Source organism: Ambystoma mexicanum, chromosome 13 (assembly GCF_040938575.1).
Source record: "Ambystoma mexicanum isolate Mex_15411 chromosome 13, UKY_AmexF1_1, whole genome shotgun sequence".
Classification (NCBI taxonomy): Eukaryota; Metazoa; Chordata; class Amphibia; order Caudata; family Ambystomatidae; genus Ambystoma; species Ambystoma mexicanum.
Genome location: NC_090938.1, coordinates 248,802,670 through 248,829,814, shown reverse-complemented (window position 1 = coordinate 248,829,814; position 27,145 = coordinate 248,802,670).

Here is a 27,145-nt window from a genome sequence, read left to right as displayed (position 1 = left end):
TATGCCATCCAAAATTGGGAATTGTTGAACAAACCTGAAGTTGGTGACCAACTTGTAAGATTGGGGGCATAACAATGAAATGTTGTTATACATCATACCTTAAAGAGCAAGGTTTTGAAAGGTCATGTTTTGTAGGATTGCATTGGGAATACCATACTCCGAGGGATGCTCATCAACTTACATGTAAGAAGATTCCTGGGGGGTTCTATCAAAAAGGCATATACATGGTATGCAAGCCTTCTTTAGGTAGACGGGCACGCTGATGGATTGAGCTGCTAACCAACTGACCGGCCGACCAACTGAGAAGCTGACATGCTGACTGTACCAATGGGTTGTAGCTGAGGAAGCAGTCTGAAGATCCAAGCATACTTTGATAGGCCCCATCTATTGACAGGGAATGTCATGCTGAATTCAGAAGCAGACATTCAATACATTGTAGTGCTGGGTATTAGCCACTCTTGGATAGAAAATGTGCTAACCTTTCATTCAGATTTCACTATTGCTATTATATTCCATTCTGTAATTGCATTCCAGCATTGCATGTTTGAATTTGAGCACTCTGGCATTTCATCCTTACATTTCATATTTGCCTAATGGCTGGTATTTTTGCATTTTGTTTAGCACATTTCTGAAATAGAGTGTAGTACTTACCATTGGTTATCATTGCTCCAACCTTTGGGGGTTTTGCAAAGCTAGAATGATTCTTTAAGCTATTATTGCTTTGCATTTGAAGATTGCATTTCTTTAGCATTGAGAGAAAAATACATAGTTTTGGTTTAATTCACCTTTGGAAAGGTATCAAACAGCATTTTGCAAATATCCTGGTGACTGAATGTGGTATTGTTTGGTTTTGGCATTTCAAAGAGAAATTGTGTCTGTCTCATTAGGGGCATCATGAACGGGGCAGTTATTGGTTGTTGATGATTTGAGAGAGTAAAGTGTTTTACTTTCAGCACCTGTTCATAATAGAAATGTGAATTGTGAAGTATAAGTTGTGAAGGGATTGATCAAGATTTGTTACATTGTTACATTAAAAGAGTGAGCTCAGAGATTGGGGTAGTTTATTTTTTAAAAAAAGTATTCATGTACATATTAATGGTCAGGGCATTCATTTGACTCCACATTCATTTTTGGAAAATGTTATGCCAATTTGCTCTGCCATTCATTCTGTTTGATTTGGGTTTTGCTCTGCTTATAACATGCACAGGTCATAAAGATAAACTGTAAGTACTCTGCTATACGCTGACAGTTCCCATTTAGGGTTGAACGTGCGTAAGGAGATGGGTGAAGGAGGAATGCTTACTATGAGTTCCAAGAGGCAAGACTAACAATCCATGACCCCACATTTCTCTGCATCTCTTAATCATATGCAACTTAGTTGCAGGCACAAAAAGGGATGTGCACTTAGACAGGGTTGGAGTCATCTACCCAGCTTCTAAGTCACAGTCCTGTGCTACTTGTCACATTTTTAGGGTGCTAAGTTCTTCCTGCTCAATCACAGGTGGGGAATCTCCCCATCGGAACCAGCATTTCCTAGCTAGCCAGGTAATTCTAAGGGGAAACGCGACACAGACGTTCTCAAAGATTTTCTCTAGGGTCTCTGAAGGCTGTTCCAGTCATCTCCAAACTTGCTCTAGTTTAGGCTTGCTGAATCAGGTATTAGGTGCAAGTGCAAATCAGAGAATCCCACAGGCACCGCCTCATTTCAAATGCAGATCTTTGTGAATCAGGCCCTGTGTGCTGTATTCTTAAAGAAATCCATCTACATAGGTAACCTGCCGTATATGCCATTTATTCCCTTGGCCAAAATGCACTTTGCACAAGTGTTGTGGATCATACATTATAATTTATACCTACAGCACTTTGCATGTGCAAATGTACATGATTCTACACAAAAAGCAAATCACTAGTTCCCGGAAGTTCAAATTAACATGGGATGGCGAAAGTGAAAACAAAAAGAAATGTTTAACCTACAAGTTGTCAAAACGTATGGAAGTGAGCCATTTTTGGAAAACAATCGGAAGGAATGACATTTGTTAATGGTGATTTGCCCATGTTTAAATGCACATGAGGTTAGAGCCAGGGCACATTGCTATAGTTGCAATTGTTAGGTTTTTTGAGAATAAGGTTTCACTCCTTCCGACACAGATGTTTTTAGTTTCCAAATTGCATATCTAAAGTGAAAGGCGCATATGTTTGTCATTGCTTCTGGTTGCACATGACTCTTTTCATTCTTTTGTAAATCAGAAGCAATTTGTGCCAGACATAGTTTGTTAGGCATCGGGAACAAAATATTTAGTCCGATTGTGCTGACATATTTTAGCTGTAACTGTTTTTCTTTAACCAATATCTTCTCTTGCAAAATATATATTCTTTGTCAAATATATTGTGACTCCGCTTGTTTTTTTGTTGTTCAGAAAATGCCTCTGTCTCGAAAATGTTTTTTAAAACTCTTAATTCCGTTTTTAATAAACATCCTGCACTCAAAGTTCGATCGAAGAAACACTGCAGTAACTCAACGACTTCCCTCTTTTGTCAGAGCTTTTATCGCTTACATCCTGCAGGAATTCTACTTTCAGTTTTCTAACTCCTTTGTCACATGGGATTTTATCTGCTACAGTAATTTTAGCAGAGAGAAAACTATGGTCTGAAAAATAAAACACAGGGACAACTCCACTTTTGAAACATGTCTTATTCCCAAAGGCAAAAATGAAATCAGTTCTCAGTTTGCAAAGTCCATAATAAGAACACCATGTACACCTAGGAACCGCTGGATTTAAATCATCTTGAACAATCCTTCAATTTATAATACTTCATAATTTATTTTTTTATAAAAGGTTTGATTTATTTAGAGGAGTCAAACCTGATTTATGTTTTTCTGATATAGTGTGCTACATGTATTTCTTGTGTAATCTTTATTAAAGGGATATGATAAGTTTACCTATGCATATAATTCAGTGAAAAAACTTTATTAAAGGGAGGTTATGCTTATAAGTAAAACCGGAAACCCCCATAACTTGCGCCACCACTGTGCACTGCTAAGACTGCCACCCAGGACATCACGGTGGTGGCTCAAGTTATGGTTGCTTAGCTTACCATAACTGGTGAATGTCTGGGATGTTTCGGTTTTACTTGTAACAATGATGTCCCTTTAACAACGATTTTTCACTGAATTTCATAAGTTTTTATTAGTACAACTTAACCATAATGTCCCTTTAACAAAGTTTTTTCACTGAATTTTATGGGTTTTTACCAGTGCACCATAATTTTCTCCAACTTCCTAATATCATAATTACCCCAATGTAGCAGCATTTTCGGCCGATGTAGAAAGTTTGACCTTAAGACTGTGCCGTTCCCCACCTCCTAAAAAATGTTGCAACACTTTTACAAACATTTTGCAACTTTTTCCACTGTTTTTGTGTTTGCTGACTTTCCGGACAGTATCACGTGACCACGCGCTTGTGCACGGTATGAAGATGTGTTCGCAAATGGGTCTGTGCTTCATGAACAGTATGCAACTGCATTTTTAGCTGATCTAGGAAGTTTCCAGATGAAAATGTGCCCTGGAACAGCACTTACACCTACTCATTATCAATTTGCAATCTAAGACAGAGAACATGCTTGGAAGAATATTAGCAGAATTGCTATTTATCTTCAAAAATGGCATCAGTTATTGCCATCCCTTCTCCCCAGGAGCCACCACCACCAGCTGGAGGGCCTACACAACGGAAGAAGCGCAATCATACATAAAACAATCAAGAGGACCAGGAAGATAAAGTAGAGGACATGGCTACCTCTAGCACCCAGAGAGAATCATGGGTGTGGCAGTTCTTTACCACTGTTGGAGGTGTACCGAAGGCTAAGGCTACCAAGGTGAAATTCACTGAGTGCTCAGTAGCGGACAACCTGGGCAGTACTCCTACGAGACCACCTCCATGAGCCATCACACTAAATCCAACCACTGGAATGCTCTCAGAAAGGCTGTTCCTTTCTCAGGAAGTAGAACGCTGTCTTCCTCTACCTCATCTTCCTCAACCAATACTACCACCACAAAGGCTCCTTCTGTGGGGGCAGTAAATCCCACCAGGAACCTTGGAGGTCAAAAAATAAGTTGCTGATCCATATCTTTCCAAGACAACAGTACTGTGCATATACTGCAACACACCACTCTGTGCAGGGGAGCAGTTTCAAAGTGCTTTTTAGGCTGCAATCAAGAAGCATGAGAAACGATGCCCCTTACCTTAAAATTAATGCATGCCCAACATCCACCCCTGTTCACCTGCCCCTCTATCTATATCTGTGGTTGGTGTCCCTTCCCTTATTTCCCTCCCCCACCTTACTTCCTAACCTATACTGCAATAAAAGAAATACAAAATCAAAAAACGCTAAAAAAGGTTCCTTTAGCAACCACCTGTCACAGCTTCAAAATAGAAGTACAAAAATTAAGCTTATGGAATCCATCTACTTTACATTTTTCAGTAAGTAGTTAGACTCAATAAGATTCTGCAACATTCCCATTAGCATTTTATACTATGCTAATGGAAATAATGGTCACTTGCCTGCTAGGGAAAAAGAAAAAAAACACAGAAACAATTTCTCTAGTATACAATAAAGACCATAACCCATGGCCCTTTATGACTATCCACGGTCTCTGCAATCCCCTCTCTAGGCCTTGCATTATTAAAAAAAAAACAGATTCCACATGCACACCATCGCACAAAACAGCCCTTCTACCCTTTTTACTGTTATGTTTGTAGCAGTCCCTCATTGCCTGCTTTGAGACAGTAACACATATATCCACCAATAGGTTAAGATAACTCTACATATAACCCTATCAACATATTAAATTTGCACACAACTGCCACTTAAAAATGTTCCACAGATATTTTGCATATGCATTTCTCTTGCTTATCCAAATTAATTATAGGGCTTGGAATTTGCAAGGTTCGTGAGGGACGAAGCCACCAGTCCCAGTGTCAGTGGTATGAGCTAGCCGGGAAGGTATTAAGTAAAAAAAGAAACACAAAAGCAGAGTTTTCATAGGTTTGCAGCACTTAAGGAAGTCCGTCTCAACTATAAGAGGAGCAGGAAAGCTGTTCAAAAGAGAGGCACCAGCCAAAGACAGAGACATATCTTCTGCTCTTTTTAAAAAAAAGTGTTTGACGATCACAGTATGGGAGTTACAGCAGTGGAGGGCTCTAGCAGTGCAGTATTTATGGAAACAAAGTTAGACATACTGTAGTCCTTGCAATTAGTAGGATCCAATGTAAACATTGTACGGCTGCAGCAATATGATCCCTGAGCTTTAGGCCAGGGTTAAGTCTTGCAGCCCTATTCTAGATTAGCCAAAGGGGGCATAGACAAAAAAGGGGGAGGTGAAGAAGGAGGCTGTTGCAGTTGTCCAGCCTACACAGGACCAATGCCTGTAAGGACGGAAAGCTGAAAGAATGGGCTTTTTAAATAAGCTCTAAAATGTAGGTAGTAAAGGAGAGAAAAGACTCAGAGATGACCCTAAGGTTTTTGGCTTCACTGGATGGTGAAAGTAGAGGGCCCAAAGACAGCGGCCAGAGGATAGGAGAAAAACAGGACACAGGTGTCACTGGCATTGAGACAGAGATTGTTAGTCGCACACATTGCCTCGATGGCTATCAAATAATCAGGGATAAAAACAAGGATAGCAAATTAGTCCAGGGTAGTTTAAGGAAAGCTGTGCGTTATTAACATAACACTGGAAATGAGAAACAAAGAAAGACATCAGGTGAACCAGAGGGACGAAATAGAAATGGAAAGGCCACAATTATAGGATCAAAGCCTGGGGTACTCTGCAGGCACAAGGTGAGGTGGTGCAGTACAACCAGCCCATTTGTAGCTTTGAAGGTCGGTTAGTGAGGAAAAAAAATCAGCTAGTCCAGTGCTCGGTCCATGTTCCTAAAGGTATCATATAACCATGTCATGAGGCTACAATGGTTCACCACGTGAAAGGCGGAGGAGACATCAAGGAGTACTATCCTCAATTGTACTACAACCATAAATGCCTTATACACATATCATTGCACCATATTACAAATACTGAATACTCCCTCTACTTTACCAATAATTACTATACACATATTAATAAACTATGTGTTTCCAGTGAGACATCAGGTGAGCCAGAGGGACAAAATAGATATGGAAGAGCCACAATCGTAGGATAAAAGCCTGAGGTACTCTGCAGTTATACAGTGAGGTGGTGGAGTACAAACAGCCCAGTTTCAGCTGGTAAGGGTGGTTAGCAAGGAAAACAAATCAGCCAGTCCAGTGCCCAGTCCAGTCCATTATGCTAATGGTATCATGTAACAGTTTAATGAGGATAACATTGTTGACCATGTGAAAAGCAGAGGAGACATCAATGAGCACTGACTGCAATTGTACTACAATCATAAATACCATATACACAAATCATTCCGACATATTACAAATACTGTATACTCCCCCTACATTACCTATAATTACTATACACACATTGCTATACTATATGTTGCCATGCCCCCAAGAATCTGGCCACTGGCCACAACCACCACAATAGAATTACACCAAATAACAAGCACATACAATACACCTTCACATAGCAAAACTCACCCTGAACCCCCCCCCCCTACAATTGAAATAATATCCGTGGACACCAATATTGACTGTATACTCCCCCTTCATTATCTATAATTACTATAGACATATTACTATACTCTGACTTACTGGCATTGAGACAGAGATTGTTAGCCACACACAATGCTTCGGTGGTGATCAAACAATCAGGGATAAAAATGAGGCATGGCCCAGGGCCATCCCTGCAAGAATCTGGCCACTGGCCACAACCACCACAATAGAATTAAACCATATAACAAGTACGTCCAATACACCTCACATAACAAAGCTCCCCCAGAACCCCCTTCAATTGAAATGATGTCCGCGGACACCAATATTGACAGCAAACACTTTTTTTACCTATAAAAACCGCTCCATATCATCTTTATTCCACTGCCCTACCCTTTCCACACCCTCTTTCCGCCATCAAACAACCCCAAATTTGTTTTGCAAACTGTTCACAGTGCTCTCCTCAGACTACCCTGGGGTCCACAGACTACCGTGGCACCTGCACACCCTTTTTTCACCTATAAAAACAGCCCCATATTATCTTTATTCCACCCCCTGACCCTTTCCAGACCCTCTTTTGACCACCAAAGAACCCCCAATGTGTTTTCCAGACTTTTTCCCCACCGGCTATCCACGAACACAGCCAATTGTCTGCAGATCCAACATGGCGACCGTTTAAAAAAATATGATGCACCTCACACTTTAGACCATCCAATCAGCAGGCACGTATGTTGTCCGCAGACATCACGCTGCTCCCTGATTGGTTCAGGGGTTGCCCATGGACGGAATCGGGAAGTGAGTTCCCGGTCCGGACCCAGCTATCAATAATTTTATTTATCTACTTTTTGGCCATTTTTTATAAAAAACAACTGGACGGATTTACACCAATTTTATAAAAGCACACTTTCTGGAGCAAGCCGCCTCTCCTGGCGCAAATTTGGTGAAAATCCATTTAACGATTTGGGCTCTAGGTGTGAGAAAAATGTTGTTTCCATTGCGTCTATGGGGATTTCCACACATTTTGAGACTCCCCCTATAACTTTGCCCCACCTTCACAAAACCGCATAAACCTTCGCAGTATCATTCCGAAAAGGGTCAGATACTTTTGTTTTGCAAAGATTCGTGAGGATACCTCTAGGGTGAGCTAAGTTATAAGCCACACAAAAAATGCTCTTTCGATGAGTTGGGCAACTTAACCATTTGTAATGTATGTAAGTAGCTCTGGATGCAAAGTTTCCTTTCACCTGTGGGTGTATGTCTACCGTAAAGATTACTCAGAATTCCACTGGTTTAATCAATCAGTAATCAGACCCTAGAAACATCAATGGTTTCCTCCTGGAGATGCTAGCTGGACCAACATAACCATTGGATAGAAGGGCACAGACTACTAACCTCACTAACTAACCCTACTAAAAATGTCTGATATCCTGCACACTAACCCTCAAACACCCACATCCCTCTACTGCCGCAGAAACATAAAAACCACACAATTGCACACACACACACACACACACACACACACACACACACACACACACACACACACACACACACACACACACACACACACACACACACACACACACACACACACACACACACACACACACACACACACACACACACACACACACACACACACACACACACACACACACACACACACACACACACACACACAGCAACACCCAACTAAACACAACACACTACAGAAAACTAGCCCAATTACACACAAATCATCCCACACACACTCATACAACAAACACCACTTAACTTGTATGAACTAAAAACAAACCTAGCGCCCAGTGACCGTCTTTTCTGAACTGGAGCTACAAACAGAACATCAAGGCTTTCTTGCGCTATCCATCTCTATCCCACTAACTAAGCCCCCCCAGCCCTCCTTCCTTTACAAATCCGCCAGAGCACCTAGAAACTATGATCATGGCAGTGGTGCAAAGTATAAATCACAATAACATAACATGTATATTTATTAAAATCACCAATTAAATTCAAATCTCTTTGAGTCAGTACAATTATTTCAAATCTCAAAATAGAGCATATCTATTAGCATTATCTGGTGCAGTGTAAACATTAAAGACCATACCTTTTCTAAAAAGGTCCATCCATTTTCAGCATTCGGCCCATCTTCTAGAATTACACCTTCTGAAACATGACTATGACAGTTTTTCACCAATATTACGGCCCAACTATTAATACTATCATTAGACCCTGTCCAGAAAGGAATACCATTAATACATTTTTTCTAAAAACACATCACTAATTCTCTGCCCATTGGATTTCTGAAATTAACAAGCGGGGTCCTGGGAGTCCCTCTGCCAGACATTAGTCCTGGTTACGAGAGACTTACCCAGAGTCTTTAGCTCACTATCTTTCACAAAGAAGAAATATCCCAAACATATCAGTCTTTGTCCTGCCCTGGGGCAGTCCAGCACCGAAATGCTAGGCAATTCTTCTCTGAACAAGAGTACCAACAGCATCCCCGGACACGTGTTTCGGTCTGGTTGGACCTCATCAGTAGGGAGGAGCTGTGCCTCTCTAAGAGTAGTGAGCAAGGGGTCCACATCTGGATTCCCCTAGTAACTTAGGGTGAGACCCAAAGTTACTTGAATATGCAAATTGACAAGGGGGGTCCTGGGAGTCCCTCTGCCAGACATTAGTCCTGGTTACGAGAGACTTTCTGTAACGCTTACCTGAACTCTGCGGGGACACCGTGGTGGGGAACTGCTGGGCACAAGTCTGGGACACTGGAGTGGAAACTGCTGGGCTCAATTCTTCCCCTCTACCTTGCTAGCAAGGGGTCCCTGCATAAAACACCAAAGGTTCCTTAGTGTATGTAAGGTGATTAAAATCTTGGATTCTAAGAGAATTCTCCTTAAGATTCTTACCTAGGTTATTTTTGAGGCGAGCTATCCATCCTGCATCTGTGCAGGGGCTCTAGTTCTGCAGAGGGACATCCAGATGAAGACAGTGGGGTGGAAAGGGAGCAAAAGTGACAGAAGGGAAAATTCCTACTATGCTAGTGGAGCCCCACTGGGCATGTAGTGACAAAATAGGTTACAACCCACTCAGAAGAAATGTGTTTCACACCCCAAAGCTTTTTCTTCCTAAGTATGTGTGTATAACTGGATGAACTGAACTGGCACAAAATCCAACGTGTAATTACAAGCCTAACGCACTCCAAAATAAACGGCGCAATGTCTTTCCCTCAGAAGCATAAAGCTAGCGAGGAACGGGACACGCGCTCAGTAGCAATGCCTGCCAAATGCACCTTACACTAACATGGCAATGTCTGTCACTGGAGATAGTACGTCAGCTGAGAGCGGGAACTCGTTTTACCGAATGCTGACTGAAAGCTCTTCACAAGAGCACTGCAATAAATCAAGTCAATAAACACAAGAGCAAGCCGCTCACAAAGAAAAAGAAAACAGATACTTGCAATGTGTAGCGCTGACAGGAACAATAAATAATTATGCCGCTGACAGGAACGAGTGCATATTAGAATGCAGCCGTGCGGAAAATGAAACCAAATGACTGAAGGGAATTGGTGCTAAAGGACAGGTCGGGTAGGTGACGGAAAATACGAAAGGGAATTAGAAAATGGGACCGTTGAACCAATGAAGCGAAAAGCTAAAGTTGACAGGACAGCTGACTGGAACTTCGGTAAGCGTCAATCGAAGGCAATGATGACGCGAAGCAGGGAACTCTCGAGGGGAGGGGCTTAAATAGGAGCAGGATGACAACCACTAGACAAACACTGCTCACCTCCCAGGATAAGCTAGACGGCCATGTGTAAAGGACAGGAAGTGACATTAATTCCCCTTCCGTGCTCCGAGTAGTTTTTTTGTGGCCCAAGAATTATACATGGAAGACCACTTCCTTTTAGAGTCAATTAGGGAATCTTTTCCTGTGATCATGACAGTATTCCCCCCCAAAGTCCCCCCTTTTCCAGGTTTGCTAGGGTTATTCAAATGGAAGGATTTTATCAAGCGGGGTGCATGAATATTTTCAAAAGGCTCCCAAGTTCTATCCTGTGGCCCATACCCTTTCCAGTCCACTAAGTAGTACAATTTTTTACGAACTACTTTAGAGTCCAGGATGGCCTTTACTTCATACTCTGGTTGATCTTTTTCCACAACTATGGGAGCTGGGGAATCTTGAATTCGGGTATTAGGACTCACTGCTTTCAACAAGGACACATGAAACACTGGATGAATTTTCATATTCTTGGGAAGCGTTAACTTCATAGCCACTGGATTGACAACCTTTTCTATATTAAAAGGACCCAAAAATCTTGGAAGGAATTTCCGGGACCCTCTCAATCTCAAGTTCTTTGTGGCCAACCACACAGTGTCTCCCACCTCATACTCCGGGGAGTTTCTTCGTTTTTTATCAGCAAACTTCTTCTGAGCTTCTTTTGCTAAGTACAGCTGTTTTTTTGCTTGGTCCACTGCAGTAGTGATATTGTCATGCAAGGTTTTGATTGCAGGCATTTCCAAGGATTCAGGTGGATCATGAACAGAGGTTCGGGGATGCCTTCCATAAATAGTGAAGAATGGAGTCAATCCAGTAGATGAGTGGACTGAATTATTGTAAGCGTATTCTGCAATCCACAAAACCTTGAGCCAGGAGTCTTCAGTCTGATGGAGCATGCACCTCAGATACTGCTCCAATGTTTGGTTCGTGCGTTCGGTTTGCCCATCCGTTTGAGGATGGTAACTGGTGGACAAACGTGCTTCAATTTTAGCCATTTTACAACATCTCTTCCAGAATTCCGAGACAAACTGACTTCCTCGATCAGACACGACTATGGAAGGAAAACCATGTATCCTCACAATGTTCTCCAAAAAGATTTTGGCCAGAACTGATGCAGTTGGTAGACCCTTCAGGGCTACAAAATGCGCCATCTTGGAAAAAAGGTCTACCACCACCAGGATGGTGTCGAATCCGTCGCTCTTAGGTAAATCTGTAATAAAGTCTAGCGAGAGGGTATGCCAAGGAAGAGGTGGAACATCCAATGGCTTGAGAAACCCAGCAGGTTTCATTTTCTGAGATTTGTTTTGTGCACAGATTCCGCATGTCTTAATAAATTGAATCACATCCTTTCGCCAGGTAGGCCACCAGAAAGATCTCTTGACCTTTTCCAACGTTTTTGTAACTCCAGGATGTCCTTCCATCAAAGCACTGTGGTAGTCAGCAATCACTTGTTCTCGCAATTTTTTAGTAGGTAAGAAGAGCCTTCCATTATAAAATGGCAACCCTTCCTGGACATAACAATGTTCCTTCTCAGACTCCCACTTTAGCAATTCTGCCGTGCTAATATTTGCTTGGATTTCTTCTCGCAGCTCTTCAAACAATGAATCTGTGGTATTCATAACTCCAAGCATTTTCTCTGCAGAAATTATTTCCACTGGGGTCGTGGCAATGTAAGCCTCTTCACCCTTACCCAGTCTGGACAGAGCATCAGCCTTTCCATTGCGGATACCAGGCCGAAACGTGATAATGAAGTCGTACTCCGCAAAGAAAAGGGCCCATCTTAACTGTCGCGAAGATTGTGCCTTTGCAGAGCGTAGATACTGCAAATTCCGATGGTCAGTGAAAATGGTGACAGTGTGTCTAGCCCCAAGTAGGTGATGCCTCCATTCCTTCAATGCACATTTTATCGCCAACAACTCCTTATCAGTGACAGTATAATTCAATTCAGCAGCAGAACATTTTTTGGACCAAAAGGCCACTGGGTGCATTTTTTGCGATATTGGATCACGCTGTGATAAGACTGCACCCATGGCCACATTGGATGCATCGGTTTCCACCACAAAGGGAAGATCCGGTCTGGGATGTTGAAGAACTGGAGCCACTGTGAACTTCTCCTTCAGCTTCTGGAAGGCCTCATCCGCCTCCTGTGTCCAATTGAAGGTTTTGTTCTTTCGCAGCAAGGACGTGATGGGATGAACCAGTTGAGAAAAGTCTGATACAAATCGTCGATAAAAGTTGGCAAACCCCAGAAAACTTTGGACTCCTTTCACAGAAGTTGGAGCTGGCCAGGAAAGGATGGCGTCAACCTTTCTGTTGTCCATTTTTACCCCCTGCGAAGACAACATGAATCCCAGGAATTCAACTTCAGGAACATGGAATTGACATTTCTCCAACTTCACGTACAAGGAGTTTTCTTTGAGGATCTGAAGAACGGCAGTGACATGTGTGAAATGCTCCAGAGGATTGGCTGAAAAGATCAAGATGTCATCGACATAAACCACTACACAAATATCCAGTAACTCGCGAAATATGTCATTCATAAAAGACTGGAATGCAGCTGGTGCATTACATAGCCCAAAGGGCATAACCTGGTATTCAAATAGTCCATAGCGAGTGCGGAAGGCCGTTTTCCATTCATCTCCAGGTTTTATGCGAATGAGATGGTATGCCCCTCGAAGATCAAGCTTGGTGAATATCTTGGCTCTCTTTACTTGGTCCAATAGGGTAGAAATGAGAGGCAGGGGGTATCGGTTCTTCACAGTGATTTGATTCAGGGCTCTATAATCGATGCATGTTCTCAATTGTCCTTCTTTTTTGGGCACGAAGAACAGAGGTGATGCAGCAGGGGACTTAGATGGTCTAATAAATCCATTGGCCAAATATTGATCAAGGTAAGCTTTCAGATGAAGGTTTTCCTTTTCCGTTAATGCATAAATGCGATGACAAGGAAGCTGAGCTCCTGGAATCAGATCTATCTGACAATCATAAGGCCTATGAGGGGGTAAAATTTCGACTTGCTTTTCTTCTTGAAAAACATCCTGAAATCTTTGATATTCTAAGGGCAATGAACCAATGAGGCCCAACATGATCTCAGTGTTCCTTGTTGGTTGCTCTAAGCCCGTAGAAGGTTCAGAGAGACTACAATTCTCAGAACATTCAGAGCTAAACATCAAGGTCCGTGCACGCCAATCAATAACAGGATTATGTTTCTCCAACCAAGGCATTCCTAGGATGATTTGAAATTGTGGTGCTTGAATTAGGTCAAAGGAAATCCCCTCCTTGTGTCCTTCCTGGCAGAGCATGATGAGATTGTTTGTTAACTGAGTCACCGGGCCTGACACTAGAGGGGTGCCATCGACCCCAGAGACATTTTCTGCTTCCAATTTCTCCCTTAAAGGAATACCCAATTTGCTCGCTAGGTGTAAATCCATATAGTTGCCAATTGCCCCACAGTCAATATATGCGTTCAACGCAAATTTTTTTGTGGGACATTCTGGACTAACTAAGATGATGGGAAACACAAAATGCGAGGTCACAGAAACCTTCTTCACGCTCGACAAGCTGACCTCTACACTTGTCGGGCACTGGAGTTTTCCGGACTCGGTTCTTTCTTCTCCTGACTGATTCCTCCTAGGGGCTTTCTTGAGGGTTTCACAGGACAGTCTTTCAGGAAGTGCCCCGCCTTTCCACAATATAAACACAGCTGCTGCTGCCGTCTCTTATCTCTTTCCGCTTGAGAGAGAGGACCTCGAATTACCCCCACCTGCATGGGTTCAGCATGAGTCTCTCCCAATGCTCTTCCAACAGATTCCTTAGGACGTACAAAAAAAGCTCGACCTTCGGGGCGGGTCCGGTCTGTTCTTCGATCTTGGAGCCGATGGTCTAACTGGATGGTTAAATCAATGAATTCTGTGACACCTTCAGGTGGGTTCACCACCTGTGCTAGGACATCCTTCAACTCACTCCGCAACCCGCGGTAAAACAAGGTGGTTCTTTTTTCCGAAGGCCAATTGGTTTCTGCAACTAGTCTATTGAAGGTTGCCACATATGCCAGTAGATCTTGATTGCCCTGTCGCAGCGATAACAACTCATTATCTAGGGCTTGACCCTGAGTGTGACGCGCAAATAACTTTTCCAGTTCCCGCTGAAACTCCTGAAAATTTTGTAACAAAGGATCATCTCTGTTGACAAGGGGAATAGACCAGTCGGCTGCATATCCACCAAGATATGACAACACAAATGCCACCTTAGACTGGTCCGTGGGAAAAACTCCTGGTCTACATAGAAAATGTAGTCTACATTGGTTTAAAAACACTGCAAACTTCTTTGGGTCTCCATTGAAACGCTCCGGAGGAGCTAAGGGAATGTTTCCTGGTACAACCACTTGAACTGGAACAGCTGATGCAGATGGGGCTGGAACTTGTGGATTACCCTGAGGCAAGGGAACCTGTCCAGCTTGAGACTGCAATAGTTGGCGGGCCAATTCTTCGGTCCTATCCCTGTTTACCACTAACTCCCTCCTCAGAGCGTTAGTCTCTGAACGAGCTGCATGAACCTCAGCTCTCAATTCCCCCAACAATTGGACCAACTGATCCACCTCTGGAGTTCCCATGATGTCCAGGCAGAGTATGTTTCAGTACGGCTTCGCGTTCTGTAACGCTTACCTGAACTCTGCGGGGACACCGTGGTGGGGAACTGCTGGGCACAAGTCTGGGACACTGGAGTGGAAACTGCTGGGCTCAATTCTTCCCCTCTACCTTGCTAGCAAGGGGTCCCTGCATAAAACACCAAAGGTTCCTTAGTGTATGTAAGGTGATTAAAATCTTGGATTCTAAGAGAATTCTCCTTAAGATTCTTACCTAGGTTATTTTTGAGGCGAGCTATCCATCCTGCATCTGTGCAGGGGCTCTAGTTCTGCAGAGGGACATCCAGATGAAGACAGTGGGGTGGAAAGGGAGCAAAAGTGACAGAAGGGAAAATTCCTACTATGCTAGTGGAGCCCCACTGGGCATGTAGTGACAAAATAGGTTACAACCCACTCAGAAGAAATGTGTTTCACACCCCAAAGCTTTTTCTTCCTAAGTATGTGTGTATAACTGGATGAACTGAACTGGCACAAAATCCAACGTGTAATTACAAGCCTAACGCACTCCAAAATAAACGGCGCAATGTCTTTCCCTCAGAAGCATAAAGCTAGCGAGGAACGGGACACGCGCTCAGTAGCAATGCCTGCCAAATGCACCTTACACTAACATGGCAATGTCTGTCACTGGAGATAGTACGTCAGCTGAGAGCGGGAACTCGTTTTACCGAATGCTGACTGAAAGCTCTTCACAAGAGCACTGCAATAAATCAAGTCAATAAACACAAGAGCAAGCCGCTCACAAAGAAAAAGAAAACAGATACTTGCAATGTGTAGCGCTGACAGGAACAATAAATAATTATGCCGCTGACAGGAACGAGTGCATATTAGAATGCAGCCGTGCGGAAAATGAAACCAAATGACTGAAGGGAATTGGTGCTAAAGGACAGGTCGGGTAGGTGACGGAAAATACGAAAGGGAATTAGAAAATGGGACCGTTGAACCAATGAAGCGAAAAGCTAAAGTTGACAGGACAGCTGACTGGAACTTCGGTAAGCGTCAATCGAAGGCAATGATGACGCGAAGCAGGGAACTCTCGAGGGGAGGGGCTTAAATAGGAGCAGGATGACAACCACTAGACAAACACTGCTCACCTCCCAGGATAAGCTAGACGGCCATGTGTAAAGGACAGGAAGTGACATTAATTCCCCTTCCGTGCTCCGAGTAGTTTTTTTGTGGCCCAAGAATTATACATGGAAGACCACTTCCTTTTAGAGTCAATTAGGGAACCTTTTCCTGTGATCATGACACTTACCCAGAGTCTTTAGCTCACTATCTTTCACAAAGAAGAAATATCCCAAACATATCAGTCTTTGTCCTGCCCTGGGGCAGTCCAGCACCGAAATGCTAGGCAATTCTTCTCTGAACAAGAGTACCAACAGCATCCCCAGACATGTGTTTCGGTCTGGTTGGACCTCATCAGTAGGGAGGAGCTGTGCCTCTCTAAGAGTAGTGAGCAAGTGGTCCACGTCTGGATTCCCCTAGTAACTTAGGGTGAGACCCAAAGTTACTTGAATATGCAAATTAACAAGGAAGGTCCTGGGAGTGTAAGATAATATATCCATGCTGGCTCTGCCAATATATGCCAGTGTCTCCATGTAAGAGTGTAATACTATTGGCTTTGGTGCTATAAATGAGCATATTGGCTCATCCGAAAACATATGCTCATTTATAGCACCAATGTAAGCCAGTATTACCACGTAATAAAACTCAGAATATTTGCTTTAACCTGGATGCCCAGTAAAAAAGCCATGCTTCAGTAAGAAAACATATCCAGATGGGTTGCATCAATCTAGGCCCGTGTAGCCATGTAAGAACACTCATCATGCTCACTTACCTTTGATTCCAGTAAAAAATGCAATGCCCAAGTCAGAAAATATATAGCAGCAGGAGGGACAGCCCTAGAAAGGGACAGGACTACGGGCTTAGACAATAACAGCACGGGGGGGAGGGGGCATCTCATTGTTTGTGTTTCAATAGAACAAACATTATTGTGTTATGTCATATTTTTTGTACACCCACCTTAATTAGAAAAGTGTACCATGCACATATTCACAAGCAAAAACACAGTTATTCGTTCAAAATAAACCAGCCTTCATTAATTAGCTGTTATTTCTGTTTTGTTTTTTCTTTTTTCTTTTTCTCATTTGCTAATGATGAAATTACTGCATTTCATTGTCATAGTTTTATAGACAGGGATCTTGGCGGCAAGGTCCCATAACTTGACAGTGTTTCGTAATGTTAGTGTTACACCATCACCCAAAAAAATATGACATGACACAATAATGTTTGTTCTATTGAAACACAAACAATGAGAATCTAAGGGCAGCGACCCCCCCGATACCCCCAGTGTTGTTACAGTCAGAAGATACAGCCAGGCCGGCTGAACCAATGTACACCAGTATTGCTTTAATGTTGATTCCCAGTAAGAATACTGTGCCGAAGCAAGACTACATGGCCATACTGGCTACACCAAATAAGGCCGCCTAGCCAAGTAATAAAAATTACCATGTGCAGTGTGCGGGTGTGTGTAGCAGTTTGCAGAAGTGGCAGTACTGAAGACCCTTTCTGCTATCAGAGTCTGTCTTAATAGTCTTTTCCTGGAGACAGACTTTTCTCTTGAATACACCCAAAAGAGCATGGGGCGTGCAGTGTGTGAAGCAGTTTGCAGCGGAGTGCTAAGGATACTTTCTGCTATCGGAGTCTGTCCGTAGTGTTTGTTCCTGGAGGCAGACTTTTCTCTTTAATACAATCGAAAGAGCATGGAACGCGCGTGGTGTGCAATCGGTTTGTGAAGCAGTTTGCAGTTCATGGATTCGCGAAGAAGCGGACGCCATACGGTGGAGAAGCTTGTTTTTTAGGACTAGCGTGAGTAGCAGTTCTTTACATTGTTGACTTTTTTTGTGAAGTATACTTTTCATACCACCCCAACTGACACGTCTGGTTGAACTTGGAATGTTGGGTCATAGCAAGTACAAACTCTAGTCAGTCTGTGACAGTGAATGGGAATCTAGGCTCTTCTGAAACTGGAACGGACTTGGGTGTGGTGTATTACTCTAAGTGGCCGATTCATGAAATTAATGTGTGCCGAAAATTCCTGCGAAAGTGTGCGAATCACAGCGCAAGTGCAAAAATCGCAGCGAAACCCGTGCACAACGATTCATGGAAGTCTGTGCGCGTGTCAATCCCTGGATGTGTGCTAAAATCCTGTATGGTGCACACGTCTCCAAACAGCGTGCGCTACGCGCACAGCGAAAGCGCACATAGCACAGCGCACACAACTAAAGTTGGCGGAACAGGGGCCGTAACACGCGGAATCGGGAACAATGCGTGAAAATGTGGGCATCACGTGGGAAGTACAGGAGCCAAATGCGCGGAACACCCACACGCACATCTACAACACGTATTCATGGACTCGAACGGGGCCAATGCGTGCGCCAAAAAAGACGCGCTAATCCGGAAACACGTACGCCAGCAGGAAGCAGGCATACATGGACCTGCGCAGCATAAAAGTGCACGCAAATAACAAGCAAACTCAGACGCCAAGATGAATATACCGTTCCTCGCAGCAGTGGTCGTGGGACACCGCATGAGGAGGAGGAGGATAGTCAGGCCCAGAATTTTTACACCCAGAACCAGCCTTTTTGGGATGCCTGATGACCAGGTGTATGGGAGGTACAGGTTTCCACCTCACATAATACTCGACCTGGTGAGTGAGTGGGAGGATGACCTCACATCACCTACCCTGTGCTCCCAAGCACTGAGCCCCTTGGAAAAGGTGCTCAATGTACTGCACTTCTTGGCCACTGGTTCATTTCAGCGGACAACTGCCATAGTGGGGGGGGTCTCACAGGCCACGCAGCCACGCTGCCTTCACCAGGTGTTGGACATCATGACTGCACGCCCATCAGTCCGCAGGCACATAAACCTGCCCAGAACACCTGCAGAAAGGCAGGCTGTCGTCCTGGATTTTTACGGGGTGGCACACTTCCCCAAAGTGCTAGGTACCATTGATTGCACCCATGTGGCTCTAAGTCCTCCCAGGGCAACTGAGCACATCTACAGAAACCGCAAGCACTGGCATTCCATCAACGTGCAGGTAGTATGTGATGCCAAGGGAATCATCACCTCAGTATATGCCAACTATCCAGGGTCCACCCATGATAGTTTCATTTGGCTGCTTGGTGAGTATAAATGCCATAGCACATGCATGCATGTCAGATACCGAGTAATGTCACAACTCCACTAATGATACCCATCATTACCTCCCCAGGGGACAATGCCTACCCACTGAGAAACCACATCATGATGCCAATTCGGAACCCCACCACACCACCCGAGGTAAGCTACAACACAGCCCATATTGCAACCCGGGGCATAGTGGAGTGCACATTCGGAGTGCTCAAGTCACGTTTTCGCTCCCTTGACCGCTCTGGTGGGCAGCTGCTATACGCGCCCCCAATAGTGTGCAGGATCATAGTAGCAGCATGTGTCCTGCACAACGTTGCAACACGGCAGGACCTGCCAGTGGACATGGTGGTGCCCCCTGATCCCCAACCACAAGCACGCCCACTGCGCATGGGAGGGGAAAAGGGCACGTGGTGAGGCAGCCCGTACGCAGCTGATGGCTAATTACTTCACCTAAAATCACACCCCTGTGGAGTGCACACAGCCCTGGCACATAGCAGCTGACAATCAATGATGATGACATAAGGGACAGTCAACTGTCACTACCCTACCAGCCTGAGATTGGTCACCTGGAATTGTAACAATGTGTGCATCCCTACCTGCCGAAAGACAACCAATGCTGTGTCACAAAAAAACACACATTTATGCTGCATGAATGACTACCCCCTTGCAAAATACAACATGAAAATAGAGCCATGTCACCCAACCTCTCCCCAGCTCCGCCACCCAACACACCATGGCATGTCATGCAATGTGAAAGCAAACAAAGCAATGCACAAGACCTGACACAAGTGTCACAAAGTGCACTGTCCCAAATGGAAACTGCCCACAGGCAATATGATCCCAGTAATCAATAACAAACAGCACACATAAACAAATACTTACCACCAACACAATACAGCAACACACCATGTAACATTGCGAAAACATGACAGTACTAAGTGAAAGTAGTGGTAGTCTTACAACCTGAATAAGGCAGCACATCGACCCCTTCCAACTGTAGAGTGTTGCTGCCATGCAAATGTGTCAGTGTACTGCATACAACATGAATTCCATCTGCAAAGGAGATGGCCTTGTGAAGACATGAGGAAGGAACCTGCAAATTAGGAGGAAGACATGGATGCACAAGCACATATCAATACACCATTCATTGTACAATACAACTACAATACCCACTAGGGATGTACATACAGTATTGACTACAGACTGCCCACACAGCTCATGGGAGCCCAATGTCACTGTGTAAGTCACTGTCACTTGGTCACACCCTTTGCAAGCCCCTGGAAACGGGAAGCAGGAGGGGTGTGTGTGTCACCAACCCAAGCATCTAACCCAAACTCAGGACAAGCCTGCATGTGCCCAGCCGGTATACAGTGGATGCTCACGGGAGCCACACAAGGCAACACACTGTAAAAAAGAAAACATCAAAAATGGCCATGTGGGGGTCAGGGAGGGGCCGCCCAGGAGGTTCGAGGACAGGGTGCACACCAACACCCACCTGCGTGGATGTTGCAAAAAACAAATACCTCCATGGGCTCATGGCCTGCACGGCTATGCTATTGTGGGAGAACTGCTGTCACTCTCTTCACCCTCTGCTGCTGCTTCAGGAGGTGGTGGCACTATGGGAGGCAGCCCACGCAAAGCCCTGGTATGGTCCTCCATGGCAGCAAGCATGCAGGTCTGGAAGGTCTGATTCTGGAGGATTAAAGTGCAGAGATCCCCATGCAGCACGTCACAGGTTGCCTGCACTTCTGCACGCATGGCCTCGAGGGATGCCCGGATCTCCTCACGTGTTGCCTGCAGCTCAGCTGAGAGCAAACGTGTGAGCTGCTACAGCTGCTGTTCTGCCCTAACATTTCGGGAAGCCTCAAGTTCAAGCAGACTCTGCCTGACGTTATGGAGTTGCACTCTCAGGGCTTCCCTGTGGCCCTGTGACTCTATTGATATGGATTCGTGCAGAGTCTCCAGTGCCGCCCGTCGAGCCCTGTTGGACGCCAACATGTCTTCCCTGTGTGATTGGCAAATGGAGTCTGTTGCCTGCTGTTGTTGCTCCATCTGCCTTTCAGGGGGGATAATGGAAGTGGCCACCCTCTCCATTGCCTGAGCCATCATTTCTACTGATGCTGCCTGTTGGGTTGCCATACCATACATGGAGTTTTCCCATACAGTATTGCCTGGTGGCGCACGGCCACCGCGTCGGCGGGCACCACACCTGTTCGGGGCAAGGCGATCTGTACCTTGCTGTGCTGGCACTGCCTGAGGCTGCAGGACTGCATTCCCCCTCTGATCTGCTGGCCCAGGAACAGGATCAGATGCTGTGGAGTGTGACCCTGCATCCGTAACTGCCAAAGGCAGACCTACCAACACTGACATCCCCATAGAGGCTTCTAACCCTGGTGCAGGTGGGTTGGACAGAACAGAATCCCTGCCAGAAGCACTGACCTGCGACAGCACATATGTCTGATCATCCGGCTCGGCACCTGAATAGAGGTCTGGGGAGCTGCACCCAGCGGACCCCTCGACAGTATGGTCTGCAGTACCAAAGTGTTTTCACCCACCACCACACCACGTCCCCACTGGTGCCTAGTCATGGCTGAGAATCCTCCTGGGTTTGCACCATCTCCTGAACCTCACCAGCATCAAGTGCGTCGTCACCTGCAAAAACATGAAACACAAGAAATGGAAACAGGCATGAGTACCATAGCACACACATAGGCCTAACAAGACAGAGATCCTGTACATGGTTTACACATGTCCCACATGACTATAACCCTGGCATGCATGTACTGTCAATGATTTTGAAGGGTAGTCAAAAAGGCAGACAATGAGGACACCAAGATGGAAAAGCAACACATTTGCAGCATGTTGTGTAGCACTGGCATCACACGTCAGCCTGTGAGTGGCATGTCCAATACACATACATGACACATGCCAGCACACAGATGTCATGTAGCATAGCCATGGTAAATTAGACAACTACAGCGATATGTCAGTGAATGAGTACTGTCACACATCCAAGTCACATGGACATGATGAGAAGATTAATGCAGAATAGTGTCGCAAAATAATCATGTGCCGCACACTGCAACACATCCAGTGTACAATTAGACAGTGATTGTAGGCAGATGTACACATCAATAGTTGGTCACTTCAACAGGACAGGAAACAACTATCATGTTCCACATGCACACAGGCCCTAAAAATAAATTTCAGCAGGCCAATACTCCCTCGCCCTGAATGGTTTAATCATTCACATAACCAGGTAACTAAAGTGGCACAATGTGGGGTGTAAACAATGACAGAAGCATGTCACATATGTGGCATTAGGGATGAAAAAAGCATATGAAAAATTGGATAATCTAAACAATCAGCCTGAATGAACACAGAAAAAAACAGAACCATGTTTTTGCAAGATGATAGTTCAAGTGCAACAGCAGTAATGTAGGGCTAATTGGCTACTGTGGGCAGAAGGGATACTGTCATACCCAAATCAAAGGTACGTGAATGTATTGGAGGAAGCACATGGGTGACCCATAACACTCAGGAGTACACACCCTCACCTGGCACTCAATCTGAACCTGTCACCCAAACAACATAACCATGGATTATACACACATGCATGGGCACTCACCGGACAATGCTTCGTAAACAGGTAGCTCTCCCACACCTTGGATGTGTTCCTCTGTGACGAAGGTCCCAGCAACAGACTCATGTTCAGTGAGTTCATTGTCCTCTGGTGGAGACCCACCGCCAGTCACCAGAGTAGCGGCATGATTTGAGGCCAGCTTGTTCTTTGCTCTGCGTTTCAGGTAATTCCACCGCTTGTAGCAATCATCAGCTGTGCGCCTCACAAATCCAAGGGCACTTATGCGGTCTGCGATGGTCTGCCAGTGTGCCCTACGTTGACCAGGTGTGGTCTTGCACCCTGCAGTCACCCCCATTTCGCGGCTATGTGCTGACACATAGGTCACAAGTGCATCAAGTTCGGGGTCATTAAAGCTAGGCTTCCTTGACGTGCCGGACTGTGTAGCAGTGTCTGGGGCCCCAGCCTGTAGTGCCAGAGCATCCTTCTTCCTCTTCTTCAAAGGTGGAGCAGAGCCTGAGTGGCTTGCGCCGCTCTGGTCAGTAGGGGCAGAAGCGCAGGTGGACTGGGTACTGGGAGTGTGCGAATGCACAATGACCATAGGTCTTGGTGCAGGCATTGTCTGAAGTGTGATGTTGGCAGGGGCAATGTCGGCTTGATGGACCTGGACCGACACTGTCCCGGCTGGGAGACTCAGAGCTGGGGTGGATAGAGCTGCAGCTGACCCTACAGCCTCCCCACCCTGCCTACTTGGGGCAGCAGATGACATCGCTGCCCCAGATTCACGTGGCCTGGTGACACCAACTTGCACCGGCTCACGTGGCTTAGACTTGCTGACCTGGAAGTCAGCATGGGAGTCATCCTGGGCCTGGTCAGGTGCCACAATGGGTTGGTCCAACAAGGGCTGAGCTGGGATGGGTTCAGCCACGTTTCCCTCAACCATGGGGGGGGCATGGGTGTACCTGATTGGTCCTCCACACATGGGGGTCTAGGGGCACCCTGAAAATCCTGGCCACGTCCCCTACCGCGCCCACCACGCCCACCTTTTTGAGATCGGCAACCTTTGCCTCCCTTACTGCTTGGTCGCCTCCCAACCATGGCACTGATGTTGTTCTGCGTATGGGAGTTGCAGTAAACAATTGTCATGGGTAATTGGGATGAAAGGGGTAGGGTACTAGATGGAGTTCGTACCCTAGTCCTCTAGCAAGGCTGTCTGTGACCCCTGGGGGAAGATGACAGGTCATGCAATGCACAGGCACCCCGTAAAAAAAGTAACGTGCACGCAACCCCTCGTAGACCACGTGCGTGGAAAAATGAACCCGCACTACGCTGTGGCATCCAGAAACACAAAAATAAGCGTATGCGTGTTACACGCAGCCTACAATGACCTCTGAAGGGATACGCAACACACGGGGCAAGCACACTTGGTAAATGCGTGCGAGACTCACCGTCTTCCTGGAAAAATAACGTGAAAAAAAGGCACGTGTGCGCGTAGGCAACACCCCCGCCAAAAGAAGAATTGTACTCTGTCTGAGGAGACAGGACAAAAGAAGAAGTGAACGCTGTTTGAGAAAACAGGCCCAAAAAAATTAAGAACGCTGTCAGAGGTAACAGGAAGTATGAACTTGAAACGCTGTGAAGTAATCGCATGTGAACCGACAAGAAGTACAGAATTCACCCACTCGTTCTCCACGAAAAGCACGTACAAGGAAATCACGTCCTACACGTACCTTTTAAAACGGCCCATACGTACAACGTCACTTACGTGTGTACGCGCTAAAGCCCTTTCCTCCAATTACACAAGCTGACACTCGGACGTGCAGTTTTTGCACGTGTACAATGAACATGCATCCGTTTTGTGGGAAACGCCCTTACGCGTCACGTCACAGATGCGCTTACGCGCTAAGGGCCTTTGGTCCAATAATGAAACCGCGTACGTGTGCTGACGCGCTTACGCGCTAAGGGCCTTTCCTCGAATTACACGCAGACATGCAAGATTTTCATGTGCCAAATCACTCTGTATCAAGCTGGCCATGCAACAACACATGGAAGACCACGCTCCTGCCCAGAAGGCCGAATTACTGCCCCCCAGAGCCCCGAGCATGCTCCCATCTGCTGCTGCCTGACTGCCTGCTGCCCACGTGCCCTGCTATTTGCTGCCTGCACGTCAGCCAGGGGTGCAGTTGCTGTGACCACCCCTGCTGGAACCGAAGACTCCCGACTGGGATACCATTGCTCCACAGCCCAGCCCCAGGACCCAGTTGCCCACCCACTCCTGCCTCTGGGGTTGCCATGTCGGGCACAACACCATATGGCACCACTGGCAACCCCCAGCCAGAGAGGCAGAGGGCCACCAGGTTCAGTGCCAGGGAAGTTGGTGTCCTGGTGGAGCAAGTCCTGCAGTAGTATGATGCCCTCTTTGGAAGTTCGCGCACCGACAATGAAGGACGGACCAGGATCTGGATGGACATCGTGACTGCCATTAACGCGGAGGGGGTGGCAGTCCGCGACTTACAACATGTCAAGAAGCGCTGGGAGGACTTCAGGTCCAGGACCCTCAACAAGGCCCGGCGCCTCTTGAAGGCAGCGGATGCCAAGGGGCACCGGGGCCACCTGGGCCGCCACCAAATGAGGGTCCTGGAACACATATGCCCAGCGCTCCACGTCCAGGTCCTTGAGAGGCAGACCCGTCTGGAGTCGAGCGTTAAGTGTACATGCATACTGATTGGACGCTGTGCGTGTGGTGGTGTGCCAGTAATGTGCAGGTTGCACATGTGTTTTCGTAGGGCCATGTAGGGATGTGTATGAACAGGGGCATGAGGCTGCCACATGTCAGTCCTCTCGGGTGTGAGACACATCGATGGTGTATGTGTTGGTAAGCATGCTGTGCAAATGCAGGTGTGGGAGCACACATGTTTGAATTTCTGTGTATGTACGTTGGCATGGTTGTGGTGTCACACATGGATGGTGGTTCCTGCAGCATGTATCTGCACTGTGTACATGTGCATGTGCGTGTATTTGACAAGTGTGCAACTGTGATGCAACATGGATGCACCTGACACCGATATGTAGAAGGCTGAATGCCAGATGTGACATGTATGGCGATCTCATCACTGCGACAGTTGGATGAGATGTAGACATGCATGTTTATGTGTGGTGGTGTGTGTGCATGTCTAGTGCACTCCCTGTGTTTCATGTGATGTCAGGCTCACCTTCGGCTGTTCATGCTGTTGTATGTGTATGGATGGTGCTGCCTGGTGCAATATTGCTGTGGAAATGCTCATGTGTGTGAGTTAAAATGACGTGTGTCGTGGAGTGTGATGCCGTGTCTGAAGTTTGACACCGCCACTCATGTGTGTATCAGTCCATTGTACAGTGCCCTGATGTCTGTGTTTTATCTCTCCCTGTCTGCAGCATCAACTGGTGAAGAGGGCGGAGAGGGTGCTGTGGAGCACAGCGGCAGGGATCGCACCACCAGCCGGAGACACAAGGCCCGGCTCCCCTCCCAGATTGTCATCTTGTCGGGGAGTGAGGAGTCTGGTGCCACATCCCAGGCCGCAGCTGACGAGGGTAGGTCCAAGAGGCAGAGGTCGGAGTTGGACTCCTTGGCAGCAGAAGGGGCAGCTGAGACCCCACAGGGTCCAACGGAGGAAGATGGCACGGGGTCATCCATGTTGGTGGGGGGTTTGGTGGAGGAGGAGGCCGCGGAAGGGATACACATGGGGTCTGGAGGTGGGGATTCCACTGGTGCTAGTGGTGTAGTGCAGGGGCAGGGACAGGAGGCAGCACAGGCCACCGCAGAGGTGCCTGTGTGCAATCCTGTCCCTGCATCATCCGGCCACAGCAGGGATGCCTACGTCCAGACCCGTTTTCAGGGAGGGGATGAGCGCACAACAACTGGCCTTCCTCTGCCTGCGGATGTGGCTATCCGGGACCGCATTGAGCCTGTCCTGGCCGGGATAGCGTTGCGTCAACGGGGCATGCGAAGTGACCTGCGGTCTTTTCGTGAAGAGACTGCACGTCATCTCGGATGCCTCTTTGACCACGTTGACCTGCTGGGATGGGTCACCAATGCTGGATTCCTCCCTGTGCTGGACATTTTTGATACTGACCCCCTGCTCACCTGAACCCCCTACGTGCCAGTCGTCCTCCATGCCGTCTTCCCACCCATGTATCACCTGGATACCCTGTGGAGCTGCCTCTGACCCAGCGGCCAGGCTAATGGAGGACACATCCCTGCCACAGTCGGGAGTCGGACGTCCAGCAGGGGTGGCCACCACGACAACTGCACCCCAGCCAGAGGAGGACGTGCAGGCAGCAAGAGCCAG